The sequence below is a fragment of the Epinephelus moara genome, chromosome 9 (assembly GCF_006386435.1).
Source record: "Epinephelus moara isolate mb chromosome 9, YSFRI_EMoa_1.0, whole genome shotgun sequence".
Classification (NCBI taxonomy): Eukaryota; Metazoa; Chordata; class Actinopteri; order Perciformes; family Serranidae; genus Epinephelus; species Epinephelus moara.
This window is the reverse complement of record NC_065514.1, coordinates 23,619,468-23,632,642: the sequence shown is the minus strand read 5'-3', so window position 1 is coordinate 23,632,642 and position 13,175 is coordinate 23,619,468. Positions and strand designations below refer to the sequence as shown.

The 13,175-nt window shown below is 38.5% G+C and overlaps 1 protein-coding gene across 1 annotated transcript in view; it reads left to right on the top strand.

Moving 5' to 3' along the window:
• The window catches only part of brinp1 (bone morphogenetic protein/retinoic acid inducible neural-specific 1), a 252,612-nt gene that overhangs the window by 24,281 nt on the left and 215,156 nt on the right, over positions 1-13,175 (top strand). Inside the window, exon 2 of the mRNA XM_050052795.1 lies at positions 3,035-3,197. The gene's annotated coding sequence lies outside the window, so the exon portion shown is untranslated. The remainder of the gene's footprint in view (positions 1-3,034; positions 3,198-13,175) is intronic.

Below are 13,175 nucleotides of genomic sequence, written 5' to 3'. Positions count from 1 at the left end.
TTGACTGCACACTATTGTAATCCCTGAGGTGCTGAGATGCTAGACAAAATTCTCTCTGAAGTGGGAAGAGAAGAAAAAAACTCTTGAGTTTGTGTGTTTTTGTGTATATTTGGAGCTTTTGCTCTACTCAAGTCAGATCATGCTCCTCTACAGTGAGCAGTGCAGTCACATCCCATGCTGTACATTGGTTCCACTTTATAGGTTTTCCAGCAGAGTAATTGAATCCCTGGCTCAGCTGACCTTTACTATCAATACTGGCTCTATATGTTCTTTGTATCCTGAATTGAGTCTTTCTCTTCTTTTTAAATGTTTATAACTAAACTTTTAATTACATCTTTACAAGTATATCATCCCTGTCATTATAATGGCTGAATAGATTTCATTATATAATGCTTAGACTCGCTGAACACTACAGTTGTTGTTGTGTTGTCAATATACACCTCTCTATGCAACAAAGCAAAGAGATTTCATGACCACTGTTACAGAAGGCACCTTTTGGTCACAGTTCACCACCCCTGTATTACTCCTCAGGTGTCATTTAGCCACAACCGAGAATGGAGCTTAGATCACAGACTGATTCCTCAGAGAGCTTTGCTGGATGTGAGATCTGGCGTCAGTATCTGACCTCTTATCTTAACCTCTTTAATACCCTTTGTGTAGGTCTCTGAGAAAATATAGCTTTCATCCCTCTTAAAGTATATCTATATGTAGATAGGTAGATAGATAGGTAAGTAGATAGATAGATAGATAGTCCCCCCTAATGGGTTTTGGCATGAGATCTGAGCCATGTTCATCACTAGCATATTTGTATTGACTGTCTATTGGTGCGCAAGAAATTGTACTGGAAAGAGAGCGGAAAATGAGACAGGGGAAATGGCACATGATTTTTTTTCCTGTACACTTGGATTATATTGATTATTGCCTGTAAATATGTTGGTAGATCTTTCTTTCTTTTAAAACTTGCCAGTTTACTAGATACACATGACTAAATCTACCAATGATCTGCAGTGAATCCTCAAAGCTTATCATATATAAGTGTATACAAATGTAAAGGCTTACTACTGTTTATTGTGTCTTGAGGGATAGCTGTATTGTTGCAAAGTTGCATGTTCAAACTGTCGTACATATATCACTGTATTCATATTACCACTGTGTTTAATAAAAGAACAAATCAAAGCCCTAAAAAAAATATTCTAATAATGCATCTAATTAAGTCGCAGAAGCCCCAGTTGTTAATTTTATGGGCCAAAAATTAATAAGAAAAAATATCTCTGCACACCTGAATGTGTGACAGATGTGTTGGAGGAGGTGCGGGTTTTCAGACATAAGAGAGACTCTTTGTTTTCATAAACCAAGATTAAAAAAAGACTTCAGTATGTTGATAAGGAACAGTAGATTAATGGATGAGCAGTGTCCTTGCACCCCATATTGCATGCATGGATGGATTATTGAACGGGCTGACTGGGCAAAGGCCCAGGGACCCCAAGTGTCAGGGCCCCCCTGGCCTTTACTTGCAAAATGTCAGTCAAATTAACACCAGGAAGAGACTCAAAATGACCACAAAGAGACACAAAATGACTACAAGAGACACACAAAACAACCAAAAACGACACAAAATTAAATAAAAGAAACACAAAACTACAAAAAACGATGAATAACAATCACACACAACCATCTCAAAGTCTGTGTCATGCTCTTACAGTATGTAGGACAGGTGGTGGGCCCTTTTGCATATCTGTGCCCATTGTCTCATAATCCGCCCGTGATAGTATGACAATCCTCTCGACTAAACTGAGAGAAAATGCTGTGTCACTGACATAAAAAGAGTCATTTTGGAAGCACTGTGAGGCATATATTTTACAGCAGTGTCAGTATCAAGGAAGCATCAATGTTGAGGAGCCCCAAAGCTACTCTATATGGGGAAGAAGTCATTATCACAAGTTCTCTCTTCACCTTTGGAATTAAATAAAGAGCAGTCTCATAGCAGGGGGCTCACTTGTGTTATTCAAGTTTTATATTGTCGCTGCGTTTGCTTTATATTATTTGTGGAAGAAAATATAAAATACACTTTGTTTAGACTGTGAAAAAGAAGTTTCTTGTTAATGACTTGTCACACTTGTAGTCTATAGTTACCTAGTCACTGTTTGAGCCAAAGATGATCATTACAACAGATTATATTCACTTTCTTTATTTGCAGATTAATGGCATGTTCGCAATATCTAAACTAGGCACATTTTTAGGATAATTTTGCAAATGCCATTTTCTGGAATATGAGTGGCACTGATCATGTCAGCAGGTTTTCAACATACCGCACATATGAATGGAGAGGCAAATATCAGTGTTTCATGTTGTTGTGATTTTCTGTCACTTCATTATCACTTTAAAATTTCACGTTCATTTTCTTTGATAGTGTAAAAAACTGGAAGTCAGCTGTGTTCACGTGCCCTATCCCCCAGCCTTGTTTTTTAAGCCCATATCATTCAAATTTTTGGTCATGTTGCATTATCTGTGAGCAGTTTCTATTGGCACGTTAACTATAGATGTACAGACAACAGTTAATTGGATTTATTTTGATCCCGAAAAAACATCTGAAAAACTTGTTGTGGGGCAAGATCATAAGTTCTAAGGAATTCCTTGTCTTATAACTTTCAATTGGATTTATGCTTGTTTATCCTCAATGGACATCAAAACACTGACATCAATGGAAAGAGTAAGCTGTGCAGATTCCAGCGTTATGTGTATGATAGCTGTATGTTCCGGTTTTGCCGACCTGCAACTCGGAATAATATCAGCCATATCAGATGCAAAGTGGCTCATAATTAAGTGTGCAGCAGTGAGCTGACTTACAATCGTTTCTACAGAGTAATACAAGTGGGATCAATGTAGAAAAGAATATCTTTTTCAGGTTGTGTGATCTGCCTCATTATAAAGTCATTCATATTCCTTGCTATACGCTCATTTCAGTCAGCAACATCACACACATTCATTCACCCAACTAAACATCCACTTTCCTGTGCTGATGACTTGTTCACAGGTATGGTCCAGGTCCGTGAATATGAGATTGATCATTCGGAAGAAGCTGTGTCCATCCTGCTACTATGAGCCCACCCTTGACATCAATTTTAAATTTACCTGGAGTATTCAGCACACTTGAACCATCAGGTCGGATGACACAACTGCTGCCGAGAGACCTTCAGGTAAGACCAAACCAAGCTGCAAAGATTCTTTTCTTTATTTTTTACCTTATGGAAACTTATGGAAATGAGCAGAGTGCTATACGCAACATGTGAGTGGAAGTCGTATTTGTGTGATATATTGTGCATTGCTGGGATACACAGTACATTGAATATTTGCAAGTGGTTCTGCTGGTTGGATGAAATGCTGGGTTCATGATTGAAGTCATTAATTCCTTCTGTGGATTTAACCCTGCTGTTAACTTTACATATTTGTCGGATGTGTCTCGGACTGGCACGCTGGCTTTTGACTGTCAAACTCCAACAATATGTACTTGGGCAGCTTGGCTTGAATGGCTTTCTGACTAAGGCTTGGGCTTATTTAGTGATACAGCTGTATGTTTGTTTTGGCCAGCATAAAAAAAGGGTCTCATGAATGTTTTAAAATGTTTTATTTATATCATGTCTCAGAGCACCCAGGCCAGTTTAGCCAAGTACAGCTTTTTTTTTTTTTTTTCTCTGACAAGACTCTGCGTGTTTGCAACAGTGAATGCTTTGCAGTTATTTTCAGTGTAAAAGATGCCAAGGCAAATTAGTTGTATGCTGATATGTACATCATTTTTGGAGGATGGGGTTGGCTCCATTTCAGGATATTGGCTAATTATGCGTGAGAATCCAAAAAGGGACAAAAGACACAGGGAAAACAGAGTGAGTGATTCAAACCAAGAGACTTGACTAATTGGAAGAAAGCAGGAACAAGTAAAGGAGCTATGGGTAAAGCAAAAAGGGAGTTGAGATAAAAGAGTTGAGATGAATAGGAGAGTGCACACCGTTAGCTCTGAAGGAAATGAAAACATGCAATCCAGCTATAGTGCGTAAATTGGGGGTGAAAAAAAAATCTATGAAAGGAACCCATTTCTTCTAACCAAGATGTATTTAGTCTGCACGACTGCTTTAGCGTATCATCGTGTGGGGCCTCAAACCTTTGAATATGCCTGACACACTCCACATGTCAACAAGCAGTACATGGTAATCACCAACACAGCCACGCAAGGCCTTGCTTCAGAAGAAGTCAATATCTGTCAGCAGTAAGCATCAGCAGCCTACAGTTCTGGCCTGGCCCCCTACAGCAGACCTGTCAGTATGCCTCAGGCATTGCATCATTAGTATAACCCCATGTCAGCACTCACTCATGTTGTAGCCCAGTACCTGCTGTTTTTGTTCAAAAAGAGTACTAAATGAAGCCTGCGTGCAAATCCATATCTTTATTGACCTGCAAGTGAAAGATTGCCAAGGAAGGTTGCTTCATATTGTGTGATATGCAAAAGAGTCAGACACATCGACACATAAGGCATCAAGATACTCTGATTAATTGTTTTGCCAACAGCGAAACCAGGCTTGCTCTGTTTTGGAAAAAGTGGAAATCCCCCAAAACAACAAAACTGCATACTTGTATTTGTATATTTTAGTAATAATGTCTAACATTAGGGATGAGCGATATAGCCCTAAAATAATATCACAATATTTCAGGGTATTTTTAGGAAATTCTTGACATTATGACAAATTAGTAAAAAAAAAAAAAAACTATATATATATATATATATATATATATATATATATATATATATATATATATATATATTTATAATCAATTTAAGAACATAGAATTGCAACAAAATAAGTGACCTTACAGTCTGCCTTCAAATGTTCAGTAAAAACAAAAAATCTCTAATTTCTTTAGTTTGTAAACAACAACAGTGACTCAGGGTGAGATTCAGATTCTGTATACAATATTAATAGTTCAACAAAATAAAATCTACCACAAATTACACATTTAAAAACACAAAAGAATGTACCCTGGGATCTATAAATCAACCGGTGAATTTCTTCTCTTTTAGCAAAATCCTAAATGATTTAGGTGTTTTTTTTCCCACCTATGCTCTCCCATTTCTCCTCTAATCATCACACTGTAAACTGTGACAGGCTGTCATGCTACAATAACTATTGCACATTCATATTTATGTTGTTTTTTGGTTGAATACAAAGCAGCACGTTGGTTTACTTGACGACACTGACTCCCATCTGCGCATGGCGAGAGAGGAGAGGGAAAGACACTGTGCTGCTGCTGGAGGAGCTGCTGAATGAGTTCTCTCTGAGAGGTAACTCGCTAAAAGAGTCAAAGAAGTCGGGGCTGTTCATAAAACATTCGGGACACCACAGGTTATTCCACACTACCAAAGCTGCCCCTTTTTTTTTTGGAACCACTGCGGAGTCAGTAATAATATCGCTTTCAGCCATGCTTGTTGTTGCCATGGGTAACAGTATGATGTCAGTATGTCAACAAGTCGAAAAGGTCACAGTTGCACCAAATCTGTGTGGTTAGGTTTAGAAAAAAAGCATGGTTTGCCGTAGAATAAATACGTTTGTTATTAAGCTAACCTAACGTATGTCACACAACACACGTCACATACATTAAATCACTCTTGTGATATACCTCTTGTGACAAATGCAACGCACTGTTATGTTGCTTAAGTAACTCTACCTTGACCTCTGGTTTCACATGGGACACAAACACCACTCTCCTCGATCAAAGTCCAGCGCTTGTTTGACACAAACACCTCCTATCCCTTTTGCTCTAAACAGACTTTGTTGCTTTTAATATTACGCTACCTGACTTCCTCCTTTGCTCCCGTTATAATCACTATGGCCACAAGAGATCACCACCTAACAATAAATAATTTCTGCTTGTAATAATGATCGATGTGGTCATATTTTGGAGGAGGACAGGCTCATAAATATGCATTATTTTTCCTTACAGTAAACAGTATACATAATATGTAGTGAAAATCATATTCAGGTTCTAAATACTAGTACAAGGAACTGTATGTCTAGGAAATAAAGGATAACAATATTTTTCTTTATGAAATTAACTCTAACCTCACAAAAGATTTCCTTTGTAATAAATGTGCAAATTAAAAAACCCAAAACCAAAACAAAACTTATGAACTCTGCATACCCTTGTTAATGAGAAAAAGAAGATAAGTTTGTTTAAATGCATTTAATTAAAGTGTTTTTCAAAGACAGTCCCATTCAAATGTTTTTGAAAAGAACACAGCTATAAAATTGGTTTTCCCCTGAATTTGCTTTATAAGTATTTAGGGTTTCACATGGAGGATAATGCAGCACACAGCAATAAACTAAATTCTTCTAATGCATGTCCTCTGTACAGTTGTACATTATGACTAATCTGGAACATATCCAGTGAAATCCTTAGGGGCTGTGTCACTTTTAATTATGAGGACACTGATCTGACAGTTTTTGTCTTAGCTGTATTGCGGTTGTTGACGGGAAAGAACTGCCTGAATTAATCAAATGAAAACAAAAATCAAGATCTTGAATAAGCAAACAAAGTTATAGCACTTCTAAAAGCTCATGCGTGGTGTGTGTCTACCTCCAGTATATTGCAAACACATACAGAATGTCTTGCATGAGTGTCAAGATGAGAGACTGAGGAATTCCAGTCATTTTTTATCGATGATACATGCTCAGTCTGAAGCCTAGGCAACAAATGTGTCCTCCGGGGAGTCTCTTACTTCTTTCTCTGTCTTTACCGAGGGAGAGGATCTATGGCCACTGTCACTGATGTCAGATTCAATGCTTGTTAGAACACAGTAATAAAAGAACACCAACAGTTCACTGCATACATTTATAGTTCAAACACTGCACAAGTCAAAGGATGCTCATACATTAAACACTGAAAAGGGGGTTGTGTTCTCCCTCATTGATTGAATAGCAACAGAACATTTTATTTAACTTGTTCATCACGTGAAACAGTCAGCTGACTGTTCAGTAGTCAAGTTAAAACTGAGTTACAGTGACATAACTGCAATAAGTCTGGCTAACTTAAAAAGATACTGTGCCAATTTTCAACCAGCTTTGTATCATGACAGTGTGGGTCGTATGTGTAAATGAATTACGGTACATCTTACCAACGCCCAGATTTACCTGCTCAAATCCACCGGATGACGCAAAACACTGTTTCACCAATGACAGATTGTACTTTCGTAGTTTTGTAGGCCTGCTCCTACGAGCACAAAGCGTATAGAAGTGGATTGAGAGAGCTGCCCCTCAGACCAAACGCAGATCAAACTGTTAACTAGGCAGTGCTGATCAAATATAAACCAATATTTGTTCCTGCATTGCCTTAAATGTTTTCAGAAACATATCTAATTGCACTGTTTAGCTGTAATTCGAGAATTTGTGAACAGGAAATTGGGGCTATGCTGTTTCCTGTGTTGATAAAACTGAGGCTGAAATATCAGATGGTAAAACTATGCAGTGCTGAATCAAATATGAACCAAGATTCTGTTACAGGGTGGTCTATTTTTTGCCTAAACTGTTTAACTGTAGTTTGAGATTGTTTGTTGCCATATTGTTTCCTGTACCAAAACAGACAAGATTTCATGATGTCATCCATTTTATTAAGCGTTTATTTGTCACCTCTTTAGCAAAAGTAAATGCCACAGCCCTTTTTCTCTTGTGATGGAGCATTAATGTCAAAAGTATTTGCATCTTTCCGTTGCAGAAAAAGACAGTCTTCCAAGCATTTAAATACTTCTTTAAAGTAAGATTGAATTCATGAAGAAATAAAAATGTGAAATATGAGTCACAACAGAAAACATCTGGCAGAGATGGCAACAGAACCAGGGTTGATAATTGAACAAATTGCCCAACCATCATTTGCGCTTGATTGACTGACTGATGACTGATTTAGAAAATCAAAAGATTTTTACAGATTTACGGCTACAGTTTGGCTCCACAACAGGTGCGCTTGCAAACAAGATATATTATAATGCCATTAGCAACATACTGCCTACGCAACAACCATCAGATCAGAAGGATGAATTAATATTCATGTGTTTTAATAAACAGACACCAGGCAACACAACATCCATACACAGACACAACAAACCTAAACTCACTCTGGACTTATTCCCACTCTGTACATCAGTAAAACTGAAGGCTGTGCTGTTGGGCATAGAATCTATCTTCATCAAAATATCCATTCATCTTTTAACTTGTGTTTGAGTGCCTTTTTGAAGGCGAGCTGAATGAGCAGGGCCCTGTGTTTTTGAGCAACATGTGATGCGGCGCTCGGAGACAAATGCTTTTAAGAGTTTCGAATGAGTTCTTGCATGTTTCAGTGGATACCTCCATCACAAAGACGAGGGTGAAAGCTGTGAGTGCAGTCGGTATGGCCTGAAGTGCACAGTGGCATACATACTCACTTTTCCATCTTCAGGGAAACTCACTCCATCATCCTTTTCACTAGAAAGCTACTGTAAAAACAACATCATATTCAGATTTGATGAGTTGGTTGCCAGGTTATATTAGTGGAGAGATTGGCTTTGATGGATCCACAGTCTTTCTGCAGCCTCTGGGTTTGATGCAGCCAGTGCGCTAACGACCTCAGCACATTACTCTCCGCCACACACATTTTTTCTCGCACATCATCGATAATAGAAAATATTATCACGACAGATTTTTCATCTGTGACATCCCGTCCGCTTACTAAACTACAAATCCTGACAGAGATTTACTGTTCACGCATCTCTTGCCATGACAGCTTACACCTGCCTTGGCATCAGCAGTGGAATTCCAAAGTGTAGTAAACTAGGCTCAATCCCATCACACTCCTTGATCCTACTACTTAGCCCATAGCCCTCCTTTTTCACATTTACATTTACATTTAGGGGTAGGGTGTCCTGATTTTTGGTGGGATAGAAGTGTAGGGTGAAGTGTTAGGGCTACATAACTCTTCAAATGGAGGTTTTTCAAAACCGATAATTCATCATCAAGATGGCTGCACAAACACCAAAAGAACCCATATAAATGTATTTTCTTTGTAAAGATTTAAAAAAAATTACAGTAATCACTTCATTATCTGAGGTCAGTATGCTGATGTTTTGGAGGCTAACTAGCTAGCTAGCTAACTTGACGTTCTTTACATTGATTGCTAATTTGTGCTTCAAAGTCCCTAATTTTTGACATAGTTCCATGTTTTGCACCCCAACCTTCCCGGTTCACCTCTATGATGGCATATTATGCTTAAAATTTAACTTAAGTCCAGCAGTGAAGTTGCTGCATGTGTTACTGATAGTGCAGACATGCAGCATAGGAGCAGGGGTTGCTAACATTAACCCACAGAACACTGCTGGTGGCCTGGCATGGGGTCATCCCTATGTTTCCCGGGTTCTATGTTTCCCGGGTTCAATGTTCCCTGCTTACCACCCAAAAAGGTTCTATGTTTCCCGGGTAAGCGGGGAACATAGAACCTTTTTTTTAGTAAGCGGGAAACATAGAACCCTTTTTGGTTGAGCGGGAAACATAGAACCTTTTTTGTGTAAGCCGGGAACATAGAACCTTTTTTGCAGGGTTAAGTGGGGAACATAGAACCCGGGAAACATAGATACGCTCCCGCCTGGCATATAGACCCTTTTTGGGCAAAAGTCACAATGATGTCAGTTTGTTAGCTGGAGGCAAAACACAACTCTCCACCACAGGGCTGTAGGCCACATAGGAGTCTTAAAATGTTGTCTTGTTGTGTTATTGGGTGCCAGAATAGAAGGAGTCATGGCTCAAAACCTAGATTTTTTTTTTTTTTGGCATACCAGCCGCTGCTGTCAACAAAATCGAAGACCACTTTGGTTAAATGCGATAAGACGAAAGGACTGGACAGAAGGGATCATCAAAAATGCTTGCATGTGCAGCACACACTTCATATCAGGTTAGGGATGTCATATCCACATAATCAGAAATTGGGGAGGTATTAGGAGGAATATTGAATTTCTCCGAAACCCTAACTTTTTAGCACATTAGCTAACGTTAGCTTGCAGGTATCATCGTATGATGGTAGATTCCGACAGCGCTTCGAATTTACGTCCAGTTGGACCGGCACTTGGAATGGGTATTTCTGAAACCACTTGCATCATCTTCCTTTTCTAAAACAAGCCAACAGAACTTGCTCACGAGTGCTAGCTAATGTCTGTAGAGAATTGTTTTGCCTCCAGATAAGCCCCGCCCACCAAAAAATGGTCATACTATTTACTAACAGTAAAAGGGTTTGTAAAGCAGGGTTCTTTTTTATATGATGACTTGTTTGTGACTGATTGGTTGGTTCGTATCTGATAAATTTATTTCTGGTAAACTGAAATCTGCCAGATAAATTGAAAATGTCATTGTGATAGTAGCATTATTGCCATAGTCGCGTCTGTTTACATGAGCGCCATCAATGACGATGCCTATACTGGTATCAGGGCCTTGAAAGGTTGTCCCATTTCAGAGGGGAAAGTTCCAACCATTACACCTTGTAACTTTGTTCAGAGGGGGAAAGGGACAGTTGGAAATGAGGGGTAGGGGTAAACAATAAAAAATGGAATTGTGCCTAAGTGTCTGCATGCAGTTTCTGAATGCATTGCAATTTATAATACACTCTTAACAAATTCAGTTGCAGTAAAATCATATTTCTTGCTTGTTGTTTTCTGTTTGACAGTACCACAAATGCTAAACCCTTATTCCTTATGTGTTTTAGGGTGTTGGCTGTTAAGTGGATAGCCTTAACTATAGTGCTTGTTTTGTCATCTTGTAAGGCAAGTGTCTAGTTTTAAGAGGTTGTTTTTTTATAATGGTCTATGTACTCTAATACAAACCCTGAGTTACAGGCAGAGTATAAACTTTCAGAGCATTGTGAATGGATTTTTCTTGCGAAAAGCCGCAGTGGTAACCGTAGGGACTGTATCACCCACCAGCCTGACAATGAAGTCTGCCACCACTTCTGTAAAGTCTTAATTCATTGGTTGCAGACACCACTAAAACATTTTTTTTGCAGAATGACATTTGCAGTAAGGCAGGCAAATGACAAAGTCTTCTATGCTCTGTGTCATGGAGTGTTTGACTTGAAGGCAGAGTGAATCATTATCTGTGCAATTACGCAACTTAATTACGACTGCTAGGGGCTAGCCCCGCATCTCTACTGTCCATCTGTCAGGCATCCTTGAACTCCATCCATCTTTTTTTTTGTCCCTTTTTCTTTGGTTTCAAAACCCAAGGATGAGAGAAAGCCAGGATTTGAAGACAGCTGAGGGCTGTCACCCGTCTGTCGTTTCTTTATCCTGATATTTCAGCGACATTGCTTGTCTTGTTTTTTCAGCCTTTTGAGCGAATGATGTTCACTTTGAGCCAGAGCTGTTTTCAGAGTTGAGGTATTGTTCTTTGCTAAGGACATATGGAAACTCTGCCTCTTTGAAATGCTTTCAATCTTTATCCAGTATTGGTGGTGACACACACCAGCGTTTGAAGGAAAAATAGGGAGTTCTTCCTCAGTACTGCTGACATTTGACAAGCTGTGTCTCGAATACGTGCAGTGCTATCTTGGGCTGGTGAAGTAAAGGGGCCAAATTGGTGCCATGTTTAGATTTATCCTCTGTTGCTGTGAGTTGTTGTTGCTAAAAAAGGTATAATTCACCTTATAACCACTTCTTAGGATTAATCTGTGAATCAATTTACCATTAATCATGATTGATTAATAGTTAAAATGTGTATGTTACAGCAAAGTATTAAAAAATGAATGTGCTGCAAGTGAACATTAATTGTACATGTAGATGTTGATTGACTGATTAGTAGTCAGAACATTGATCACCAGCAATTTTGATAGCTGATTACTCATTTAGGTCATTGATCAAGCAAAAATGAAAAACACATCAGAATGTCTAAGATCATTTAGAGGGTATACCGTTGTGTTTTGGATTGTTTGTTGGAAAACAACAAGCAGTTTAAAGAATGTGGGAATCTATGGTGAGCATTTTTTCTGGCATTTTATGGGCTAAATAGCTAATCCAATAATTGACCAAAATGGACCAATCAATCGCTAAATAATTGTTTGTTGCAGCTCTCCATTAAAAGCATTGTAAAGATAGCTGCTTAGAGTGGTGGAAACGTCTTATAGTGATCATGTCTGTCACTATGAGTAGATGATTATTATAACCATTTTTTTCCCTTAATTTCTAATGCAGATTACTATCGTATTTACATTTGTATATTTATTACATGAAAATAAAGTAATAAAACGGGACAGTTTGCTATTTGCTGAATTTTATTGACTGTCTCAAAATACAGTACAGCTGCTTCAAACAGTCATTACGTGACCGGGCATTATCCATCTACCTGACGAGGGCTGCTTTAACCACAGGTGCTCTTACTGTGCACATTTGTTTCTTGTCTCCATCACCAGCACCCATGCCTGTTTCTTGTTGTTCGAGTAGACGGCACAAGGTAGCCTTAGGAACACCAAGTTTCTCCTCCTCATGAGCTTCGAGGAGATTATGTTTTCACTGAGAGAAAATGACTTTCTTTTCCCCATTATGATTTCAATGTGCACCCAGCACCAGCCTCAGGTAGTCAGCTGGAAGCAGACAGGTTACTGGGAGGCAAAGTATCATAGGAATAAACATTAAAAAATAAAAGGAATTACTGTAGCTTTTAGTTTTTTTTACCGGTATATTGTGTGGTATAAAAAGACCCCAGATGAGCACTGTAAGCAGACTACTTGAATACTTTAAGGTAAGTATTTAAACAGCATTTTTTAAGGAATAATTCTGCCTCAGGCTTTTTGATCTATAGAAGCAGTTAATCATTGTAACTGTGATCACTCTAAGCAGCTTACACTGTATATAAAGGTCAGCAAATAGTGAAAAAATGCTTCATAAAGCCCTAAGTGACAAATTCAAATTTCTTGTTTTGTCCAACCAACACACCAAAACCAACATATTTTGGTTAACTACACTGCTTAAAACATTAAGGGAACACTTAATTGTCACAGTATCACACCAGCTCGGTTAAACTTCAGGGGTATCAATCTGTCCATTTAGGAGGCACAAGTGATTGTGAATCAGTTTCATGTGTTTTGGTGCAAATGAAAGTGACAACAGGTGCAACGGAGAGGCA